The following is a 12,213-nucleotide window of genomic DNA, read 5'->3' as shown; positions in this document are numbered from 1 at the left end:
TGTAACACCAGAATTCATTATGGGATATATTTGAGCCTCTAATAATTAGATTGGGAAAACATCATTTTCTTATTTTGCGGAAAGCGATTTAATGGCTGCCACTAAAACCTCAGTAAACTAGTGTTTCAAACATGCGTTGAATCCACACGTTTTCTTCTGCTGTATTTCATGATTGATAAATAATATTCACAAATTGGAACGAAATCAGCAGTGTAAGATATGCATTTTTTTCTGTTCATTCCTGCACTTTATTTACAAATGTCAAATATTTAGTTAGCCCATTCTTTTTACTGTGTCCGCTACTTCCTGTCCACCACAGGAAGTAGCGGACAGCAAGCAGCAATGGTGATTGTCAACTGGGCTCATTAGAGCTTGCGCAGTCGTCATGATGACCAGTCGCAGAACCGTTTGCGTCATTTAATTTGCATCCTTTCAACGCCAGGATGCAAACGCATTTGTGTCGGTGGCGTCTCCACGGCAACCGAGCCTGACTGGAATGTGGGTACCGACCACCAGCAGCGAAAAGGAAAACATCATTCATTCACAAAACGGGTGGGAAAAAGCCATAATATTTTTCAGATGTAGCAACATTAAAATATTATTTTAAAGAAATAAGTTATACCGTGAGAATAGATTAAATAAGATGATAAATTGGTCTTATTTTTATAGGTCCTATATTTTGGCTATATAGACCTCCATAGAGTGACTCTAATAAGGATTTGGTATAAAAATGTCCATTTAATTTCCCAAGACACTTTGGCTTTCTCATAAGAATGTCAAAAAAAGGCCCATCTGACAGCTACTCCTGTTTGACCCAGTTTTGTATCCGCTTTGTCCGTATTTGGCTAAGACTGCCCCCTTTTCTCTGATTGGTTACCTCCGTGTAGAAGAGCGTTTGTTATGTTGACAGCGCTGGCTCGGGAGTGGAGAGGTAGGCGGAAATCTTTGCAAGTGACATAGATAACCTCGAGAAATTCTAATGACCTGATTTCAGGCCTCTCGGCAGAAAAACATCTGGAGTTCAGGAACGCGTGGACGATTTTAATTAATATTTCACGTTTATTGAGATACCGTAGGGACAATGCATCCATCCATTCTCAATGCCATTTATCCTGTTCGGGGTCGCGGGGTGCCGGAGCCTATCCCAGCACTCAAATTCACACCGTAACTGAGTGGGAACTGAACCCATGTTGGCCGCGCCGAAGGCAGGCGAACGCAGTGACCGTTGAAATAATATAACTTCCAAATACAAGAAAAAGTTGGTTTGGTGAAGTATGGGTCCGTTAAAACAATACAAGATTATTTTTGGTGGGGTCGGCAGTCATCTTCCTGCATGAAACCTGCTGATGGAGAAGTTCCTCTGTTTCCACGGCAACGCACAGCTCACGGTGGACAGACAGAAAATGATGAAAATGTGGAGTTTTCGTCAAACGTATTTGGACGTGTACAGAAAGTAAAAAGCTGTACGACTGGTTGCCTCTGGTCTCTTTTTAGCACATTGCTTCTCCTCTGCAAACACTCGCCAGACTGCATTTGCAACTTGTCCTCGACCTGTTCTCAGTGTGGCCCCGGAGTTCCTGGAATTACTTTCAGGTAATTTGGTGACTAACGTCGTCCTGTTGAACTTTGTTCTCAGATAACGAACGTAGGCTTCCGTGATCGGTTGTTGGTTGCTCATGTTTCGTGTCAAGGTTTCCTTCCGTGTGGTTAGCACGTCCGCCTCATATTTTTTTGGAGGATCCTGGTTCTGGACTTTTTGTGTGGAGTTTGCATGTTTAGTCTGTTTGTCTATATGCGCCCTGATATTAACTGGCAACCAGTCCAGGACGTGCCCCGCCCGAGCCAAAGTCAGCTGGGATTGGCTCCATTAGGACAAGGGCTCTTAAAAAAAAGGGGTGGATGGAATTTTATGTGTATAATAAAAATGTAAAGAGATGAATGTAGGAATGAGGAATGCTGAATTTGTGGTCGTGGCCCAGATTGCTGTTGTGACGTGACAAATGTGAGGCCCGGTCTGCTCACAAGAACATTCCTGCTCCGGGAGGCCTCAGGACCGGGGCCTCTCTGCAGTATTCCTGTGCCGGCCTGTTTAAGCTCATTTGGGGAACGCCGTAAACTGCGGAACGGCGCGCTCCTCCGCTTCCCACGCGCACGCTGTTGCCGGGAACGACTGCAATCCGGCCCACGCGATCCGCTTCCGGGCTTTGGGAGAGGTTTGTTCCCTGTGTGGAAAGTAGGTCACTGTTTGCTTTGTATTATTCAGCAAGTCAACCAAAACTCCGGCTCGCTGCCAGCCCACCGACACTTGATGGAACGGTCACACGCACACGACACACACACGACTGAAGGCCGGACCCAGCAAGACTTGATGAGACTGTCACGGACACCACATGCATACAACACGCAGTACACATACACATACACGTACACGTACACAACCCGAATACGGGACGCACACTTCCACACACAACATCCAAATATGTGTACACTCCACAAAATATAACACCCTACACAAACTACATGTGCGCACACTACTCCATCTCGCACACTGTATACACACGACATAGACTACACAAACATACATGACCCACACCTTATGTGCACCACGCACACAGACACGTTAAACACCTATCACACAATTCACACATACACGACACATGCAGACTCACTACACAAACGCACATCACACTACACGAGTCCTCGACAAGCTACACAAACGCACGTTACTATGCACACACCACACAGAGTACGCTTTACATAACATGCGGACACGTACGCGCCACCAACGTATGTACAGAATAGCGGACACAAGCCAGAGTTAAAGTTTCAAATTGGGGTTTCGAGTCAGCGTTTCAAGTTAGGGCTCCAAATCAGACTTTCCAAACAGAGTTCGGGTTGTACGTCTCAATTTGGGTTTCAAATAAGGGATCCCGGTTGAGGCTTTAAGTCTGGGTTACGGTTTTGAAGACAACTTCAGGTCAGGGTTCCCATTTCAAAAGTAAGATTGGAAGCCAGGGTTGACGTGAAGGCGAGTGTCGCTGTCATCACACTTCATATTATTTGGGGCCTTTTCTGTTTGTTTCTTTGTTTTCCTTTCTTTCTCTTTTTCTTTTGTCTGTTTTTTCCTCTTCCATTGTTTTGTCTTTTTTTTCTGTCATTCTTTCCTCTTTGTTTTTTTGTCACTCTGCTTTGGGCCAGACTGGAATCCTACCTGGAATGTGATCCTGTTACATAACCGCCAGGATACTCGCAGATTTGTTTGGGAAGTCCCTTCGTCTCAATGCACGCACAAGGAGAATCTCATCAACAATAATACTAATTTTTAAAAAGTCTGGCTCAAACACATCAACAACAAGAAGAAAAAAAAAACATCTGCTAACCATTTGTAAACTTTTTCCCCCCTATTTATCATCAGATAAAGATTTGAACTTTCAGCAGTCAGTGGCTACGGTGAGACCACGTCGATCACTTTGGGTGACGGACATCCGCCGCCGGCGAAATCTTTCTGTGTTTGCTGATAACGTGTTAGTGGTGTGCTCGCTAACCTTTTCTTTGCCCTTTCAAATCCAAAGCGTTCTTTTCTTTTGCGTTGATTGAAATGCCAATCAACTCAAAGGTTAACATGAAAGGTGACAAACATCCAGCAGCCCCGCAAACAAATTATAGAATACGTGTGGCAATTTGTGGCTAACGCTAACAACACTTTTGTGTCATTTTATTTAAATTTCGCCCCAAAAGACATCTATTCAAGAAGACACTTGGCAAAAAGACACCGAGTCAAAGGCTATGTTCACACAGCAGGTCAATTTTGATTTTTTTTTATTTTATTTTTTTTTGCCCAATGTGACGTGTATCTGATTTTTTCATGTGAATGTGCACAGTACAATTCAGATTTGTACATATCCGGCCCAGGCCTCTTTCATACGTGGGTATAAATCGGATATGTATCCAATGCGAGCGCAGTCTGGACACTCGGGTCCGACGCTCCGAACTATTTTGTCATCAAAAGTCGAAAACTGTCACAATTGTTCGACAAAACAGAAGCAACAGTGGATGAAGAAGCAGAAAACATTCAATGGCGAAAAGAAAATCCTTTACACGTGATAAATGCTGTATAAGAAAATGTTGGCTCGGGTAGCACAAAACCCTCGAAATGTCCACAAATGCGTCATGATGAGATGGACGTGAGGGGCCGTATTTTTCTTCCATAAACACGCCACCTCATGTTTGTGCGCATGTACAAAGTGATGTCCTGTTTTGTGCGCATGCTTGTGACGTCCACCCACGTTAGAAGTCGCATTTGTGTTTGACATGTGAACGACTACATCAAAAGATAGGATTGAATCAAAATTTAAAAAAAATCTGAATTGGGCATCATGTGAATGAACAGTGTAAACGTAGCCAAAAACACGCCTAGTCAAAAAGACACTTGGCATAAAGACAAAAAGAGGAGGAGTATATGTGCTGGAAACTTCCACATTCGGCAAAACAGGTGAAAGCACTTCCTTCAGGCACGGGTAAATAGCTCCGCCCTATCACCGGCTTCCGGAACAAAACACCCGAAGGAACTTTAAACGTCTACGATGTCTTTTTGTTTAACACAAGATGTCACCACAGAACCATCAAAGATGACAATAGCCAATGTTTAGGCTTCGTTAATGTTTACATATATCCTAATCATATTTGTATAAATAAATGATATCTATTAACCTTTGTCCCAAGACACAAGCCATCAAGAAAAGAACATTTTAGCAAGTTTGGCTTCAAACCGTCATGTCATCAACCCATAGTTATGCTCGTTAGGGCAGCGTAAGGCAGTTCGCTAACCTGTTTTCCAGGTTATCTGCATATCGCGGATACATATTTCAAAGATCACGCTTAGCCAAAAGGACACCTAGTCAAAAAAAAAAAAAAAAAAAAACACTTGGCCAAAAGATGTAAAAAACAAAACAAACCAAACACCGAGCCAAAACGAGACCCAGCCAAGAACTGAGCATGATGAGCAGTGAATTAAGATAGGTTGGGGTCTTGCTAATTAGTGTTTACTAGATAAACATGGAACAGTGAATTTATCTACGTGAGTGAAGAGAGGGCCAATTAACCAGGAAAACAGTTCCAAGTGTTCAAGGGGGCACCAGTGAATAAGAAGGAGTTTTCCCAATTACAGTTTTGTAAATGAACAGAAAACCAGTGAGTTTGTCACGGGAGGAGTTCGGTGAGGCCATGGACAAAAACTTCCAGACGGCTTCGAGGAAATTCTGGTCCACCCTCCGGCGTCTCAGGAGGGGGAAGCAGTGCACCATTAACACTGTGTACAGTGGGGATGTGGCGCTGCTGACCTCGATGGTGGGGAGAATACTTCGAAGACCTCCCCAATTCCACTGACACGCCTTCCCATGAGGAAGCAGAGTCTGGGGTCTCTGGGGTTGAGGTCACCGAGGTGAGTAAAAAGCTCCTTGGTGCCAAGGCCCCAGGGGTGGATGAGATTTGCCCGGAGTTCCTAAAGACTCTGCATGTTGTGGGGCTGTCCTGGTTTGACACACCTCGGCAACATCGCATGGACATCGGGGACAGTGCCTCCGGATTGGCAAACTGGGGTGGTGGTCCCCCTTGTTCAGAAGGCGGACCAGAGGGTGTGTTCCAACTACAGGAAGATCACACTACTTAGCCTCCCCGGTAAGATCTATTCAGGGGTGCTGGAGAGGAGGGATCGTCGGGAAGTTGAATCTCAGATTCAGGAGGAGCAGTGTGTTTTCGTCCTGGTCGTGGAACAGCGGACCAGCTCTACACCCTCCAGCGGCCTGCGACCCTAGTGAGGATAAGCAATAAAGAAAATGGATGGATGGATGGATGGATGGATGGTTGTTTTATGTCGTTCTGTTTTGTTTTGTTTTTTGAAAAAGTAATTTCGGCCCTCTGTATGTTCCACATATATTGAGGACTGGCAATAAAATGCAACCATACCCTAATTTCATGCTATTATGTCACACTGTGATGTCACACTAGGATACCACATGCTACAATGTCAAGCTAGTGCATTTCGGACTCTGTGCTTTTTTTTTTTTTTTTTACTTCTACTGAAGGAGTGGAACCAGCACCTGCACATTTACCAGAGTCTCAAAATTTTAAGTAAAGTGTCAGTACTTGTACTTAATTACAAAATCTGAGTACTTTTGCCACCTCTCAGGTTGAGATGAACCAGCACTGAGGACCTGAGTGCAGTCTCCATGGCAACAGGCAGATGCAGGCGAGGTTCAGAGTGTGTTAACGAGGCAGACTGGCGACAGGCGGCCTGTGAGCGTGTGCGTGTGAAAGTGGGTCGCGTTACGCACGCTGTAACCTCCTCTCTGCTTTGTCACACTTTTTTTGCGGAGAAAACACATGAGAGCGCCCGTCCGGTCGACCAATCCGACGTCTCAGTCACATGTGACATAAGTGTCACGACAACCGCGGCTAATCGCTTTTCTTTTTTCCTGTCGCGGATGACTCGAGCCATTTTTTGACAACTCAAACATCTGTCTGTCCGTTCACCTCCATCAGGTGAACACGCACACTCGCACAATCCAGCATTCGCACTCAGGCTGCTGTCGGCCTCCGAGGCAAAAAGCTGTATGTGTACTCTGAAGACTTCAAACGGCACGATTGTGTTGCTTGGTCAAGACTCTTGAGTGTAGAATATTCCGGATCTCTTAATTCCAATCCACTATATGAGGAAAGTTAAACGCGTGTATATCATTTATGTTCAGAAATAGGATATATTTATATAGACAGGATTGAATTCTTCAACTGAGACTGCACCAGGATGTAAGGCAACATCAACGATGTCAACATCAACACCATCCATATCAACAATGTGGCATCAATATCGTCAACACCTTCAACAACCTCAACGTCAATACTATCACAAAATCAACAACGTCACAGCATCCGCATAATTGACATTGACGTGTCAACAACATCAGTATGATGAACAAAATCACCATCATTAACAAAATTAACATCAACTTGGACACGTCCCAACATTCAAATCAACACCATCCAACTCTCTCTCGTGAGCAGGTTTTACATTCTTGATGGTGGAAAATCAAACCAAAATACTTCCCGTCTCCAAGAAAGACGGAGCGTTCGTTCGGGCCACGTACGGCAACGACCGCTTTGGTTGTTGTGTTTGTCGGGAGCAGAAAGCGCAGCAGGCGTGTGTTTGCAAACGTGTGGCTCCGTGCTCCCAGCATGTGACTCCGTGGGCGTGTGCGTGTTCACGTATGTGTGTGTGGGTGTGCACCGCGGGGCGCCGCCCTCCCCGCACAGCCCGCGCGCCCGCCTGCCTGCAGCCTGTGAATGAAACCTCAGCAGCCATCCACACAACAGCGACCGCGCGACCCGATGTTGGCGACCGAGGCGCTCTCACGTTCTTGTTTGGCCAGCTTGTCGCTTCGCAGGAAACAACACCCCCGACCCCCGAGGACCACCAAGTGCGCTACTCACCGCACACACTCCACAGAGCGAAGCAGTTGTTTAAAGGTTTATAATCACGGTGACATTGATGCTAATTTCTCTTAGCCCGTCAATAGTGTTTTGCTTTGTATGTTAGCATAAAGCTAGCAGACGTTTGTGTTTCAACTTGAATTGACATAACACTGTTGCCAATGAGTTGATGTTACGAAAAGAAAAAAAGAGAAGAAAACTTCAAAGGTGGGTGGTGAGTAGTCTGAATTGGACCCTGGAGTCATGCACCACTTGATACATTGTACTCGGACACCAGCCCTGAATCCTGATTTGCTCAATCCTAGTTGATTAGCTCCCCTGGATCAGGTGACACGCTACGAAAGCAGCAATTGGTTCGTGTCTCTCGACCTCAACAATGAGCTTCCTCCAATGGATGCATACTGCGACTACCGAACTCAGATGTATACACCGTCAACAACGCTGTTCTTCAGTGGTGCCACGTTGTTCGTGTTCAGTATTTGGAGACAATAGATTTTCATGATTATTCTCTTTCCTGTATTATCTTGCACGTCTCTTGTTATATACGCATCTTGTTATTTACAACGAAATGTTTACATGAATATTACAATGCATGCTCGGAACATATATTACAGTGCACTTAAGACAATTACAGTTATTTACCACATACCATGCAATAAAATTCCGTAAATTGGTTATACTTTAATTCAATACAGTTTACACTGCATCGTGTGATTTTGGTGAGCGTCAAAACAGGGTTGGGATTTCAGATTAGGGTCTTAAACCTGGGTTAGGTTTTGAAGGTAGGGGTTTCAAAGTTGGGTTTCAAGCGTGGGTTAGGGTTTCAAAATGAGGTTTCAAACCAGTGTTAAAGTTTCAAATTGGAGATTCAAACCAGGGTTAGGGTTTCAAATGAGGGTTTCAAGTCACGTTTAGACGTTCAGATTAGGGTGTCAAACCAGGGTTTGGGTTTCAAATTAGGGTTTCAAGACAGGATTAGTGGTTCAAATTAAGGATTTCAAGACAGCGTTAAGGTTCATATTTGGATTTCAAGACAGGATGGTGTTTCAGATTACGGTACTGTATAAAGCGTGTGTCAATTAGGGTTTTCAAATTAAGGTTTCAAATCAGGGTTAAACTTTCAGATTAGGGTTTCAAAACAGGGTGATGGTTTTAAAGTGGGAGTTTCGAATTAGCATTAGTGATTCAGATTATGGTTTCAGGTCAGTGTTAGGGTTTTCAATTTCGGGTTTCATGTCAGGGTTAGGCTTCAAAAGTAGCAATGAAATGGTGGCTTTTATGTGACCCGATTGGACTCGATGTGACGTCAAGTCGGGACGTGAGCAGCAGGAAAACAAAGTGATCAGACAAACAGGAAGCGCACAAATTTGTCGGCGGGCGACCTTTCCTCCCGTCCTCGCTTGATATTTTTCCTTCTGAATTTCAAATCAAAACAATTTGACGCCCTGAAGCCTCGAGGGAGGTTCTTTGACGAAAATAGCATATGCGGGAGCCGATCATGAGGTCTGAGCTGAATGGAACCTCCTGTGTGGCTCTGCCACTCGGGACTGGTCGAAGGACAGATAAGTGGCTGATTGGCTGCAATTGTAGGCATTATGTCACGCCAGCAGTGCTTCTAATGAGTTTTCTGCCCAAGGATTACTCACGAAGGATTAGTACGCTGGGCCCGGAATGGCTCTTGTCCCGTCTGTCCATTCACGTACCGACAAGCGGCAAGTGTACAAAACAAGTGAAGGGCAGACTGCTCCTGTTTGGAAACAACACAGATGTGCAAATGTTGCGACGTTGACAAACACCGAAGCTCCCTGAATCCATCACCAGCCGCTCTCAAAATCAGCATGAGGAAGCGAAGATGAACTCAAGTTAGCATCAAGTTAGCATAACGTTAGAATGAAGTGAGTGCAACTTTGTCAGGATGGTAGCATGAAGTTAGCAAGATGTTGCTATGACATTTGAGTGAAGTTAGCAAGAAAATAGCATTAAATTAGCATAACGTTAGAATGTAGTTAGCATGAAGTTAGTGCAACTTTAGCGGGATGGTAACATGAAGTTAGCGTGATGTTAGCATCACGATTGATTGATTGTTAGAATGACGTTAGCAAGAAAATAACATGAAATTAGCATAATGTTTGTAATGTAATGTAGTTAGCATGATTTTATCGTCAAGTCAGCCAAACAAAACAGCGCGGTTAGCATAATGAAGGCGAGGCCAGAGGGGTATTGCAGCAAGCAGGTTACGTGGAAACTTAACATTTTTAACATTACAGCCATAACATTCTAAGTTAATGATTATTTGATAAAAACAATCAAGTTGACCAGTTTGAACATGAAATATCTTGTCTTTGTCGTGTATTCAATTAAATACAGGTGGAACATGATTTGCAAATCATTGTACTCTGTTTCAAGTTCATTGGAATTGGGGTTGTACGTTAATGTCACTGTGTTGTGGGCTAATGGCGTTGTGTTGTGGCGTTTCCAAATGCTGTGCCCTATCTCAGCCACTGTTTATCGGGGCTCCCAAAACGCCGGTTTTGGGAACAACAGTCCAACAGCGACGTTTAATGATGATTGATATAAGATTTGTTCCTTTCAAGACGAGACGAGTTTTTAAGCGCTCTGGTTTTACTTTACAATGTTGCACTCTGTGATATGTATTCATTGAGCATTTAAGATTTGGTTACTGCTTTAAATTGATTTGTTTATTTTGGTGTCACTCCAGAATGTAATTTATTTGCATCATTATTTTGTCCAGCACCTCTGGTAAGATGGCACACAAAAACATTTTATTTGGTACTTGGTTTGAACCATTGCTGCACTACATACTGTCGACTTAAAGCCATATACAGTAAGAATGTATCATATTAGGGTACCTTTATTCAAATGAAAAAAAAAAGAATTAAGGTAATTGAGACAATTAAGAAGAATTTTATTTTATTTTATTTTTTTTGCTTCTTAATGCAGTGTCAATGTATCGGATCGGGATTCTGTATCGGCAGATACTCAAAATCCAGAGACTCAGGGGCAAGAAAAAAAATGGACTGGGACATCCCTAGTTTCAAGCAAACGCTTTTGAAATTAGGGTTTCAAGTCAGGGTTAGGGTTTCAACATAGGGTTCCAAGCCATGGGTAGAGTTTCAATTTAGCGTTTCAAGACAGGTTTACGGTTTAGAGTCCAGGTTAGGGTTTCAAAGTCGGGTTTTAATATCAGGTTTAGCCTTTGAAAGTAGGGTTTCAAGCAAGATTTAGAGTTTCAAAGTAGGATTCGAAGCCAGGGTTAGAGTTTCAAATTAGGATTTGAAATGATGGTTTCAAGGCAGTGTTAGCGCTTGAAATCCAGCCAATCTTTTGTCGGAGGATCTATTTGTTTGTCTCTTTTTGACTGTTTTTTTGGTGTGTCTGTCCATCCGTCCGTCTGTCAGTCTTTCCGTCCGTCTACATGGGAACAATTCCCGGCTCACGAGAACGAGTCCCCCCAAGGGGGCTTGATACATTTGAAGCCTTTCAAACAGATGATTGGTTGCACACAAACGCTGGCTTTGTTGTTGTCGTCATGTGTCTCAGAAAATAAGGCTCAAGGCGCTAAGTTAAGCTAACCTCCTGCCAGGCCGCTCCCATGCGACCGGGCCGCCATGTGAATTTCGAACCCTCGCAACAGAAGCCGACACATTGCGTGGGCTCGTAATACACTCACGTAGCTTCAGGCTAACTGTTAGCCTCTTAGCTTCAGGCTAGCTGCTAGCATCCTGCGCACGTAAACTTTTATGTGAGCATAAAAGACAGAAACTTTGACAGACTTAATGAATGTGCTTAGCTAGCACGTCACTAGTAGTACAGGTAGCGCGCCGATGTCAACAAGTGCACATTTTTCCTCACTAGTAACGTGTAGTTGCTCTACTCTGAATTGCCCATGCACTAGTATTCTCTTATTCCTTACTAGTAAACGACTAGGGCACATTAGTTGCCATCCTATTGATGTTTTTTGTACTACTGCCTACTCCTACCATATGACACTTCTGTGCACTAGTGGAAGGACTTGCGCACACGAATAGAACAACCACATATTACTAGTGAGGCAAAACTGAGTAATAGTTGAATAGTATCCCAAGTGGCATTATAAATTTCAACTGTTTAACATGTAGGACTTCACTAGTACAATGAGTAGCACGAGGATGTCAACTTGTGGGCATTTCGCCCCGCTGGTAGCATGTAGTTTCCCAACTATGTTTGCTCTGCTAGTGTGCAGAAATGTCTTACAGTATACAGTACGATGTATCCTCGAGTGCAACACACACGCACACGCACACTAAGCGGCTGCATTGTGATTGGTAGCTGCCGAAATGATTCGTATGGTATGACTCAGCGCGATCGTTAGCCTTCAGCGCGATCGTTAGCCTTCACCTCAACGACCTAAAAGTAGGTCGCCCGCCCGTCATGTAGTTAGTTCCTCGCTGCACATTTTCTCATATTTGATGATGTCATTACAGAATCACTTTCATCATCATCGTTCTTCTTGTCCGTGTGGTTCAACAGGAGACATTTGCTCGACTGCGGGGACTCGAGACCTGCGGAAAAATGCAAATATTTTTTTGTTCCATTAATGACGCGAGTCAGTGCAGCTGTACAGGACGCAACACTAATTACTAGCGTCTTCCCTGTCAATCAAAAGGCAGTATGGAAAACACGTTTGAGCATTTATTTCATATTCTTCTAGTGCGCTGAATTGTCCAT

Source organism: Phycodurus eques, chromosome 16 (assembly GCF_024500275.1).
Source record: "Phycodurus eques isolate BA_2022a chromosome 16, UOR_Pequ_1.1, whole genome shotgun sequence".
NCBI classification, from domain to species: domain Eukaryota; kingdom Metazoa; phylum Chordata; class Actinopteri; order Syngnathiformes; family Syngnathidae; genus Phycodurus; species Phycodurus eques.
The sequence above is the reverse complement of the archived record's forward strand: the minus strand, read 5'-3'. Positions refer to the sequence as shown.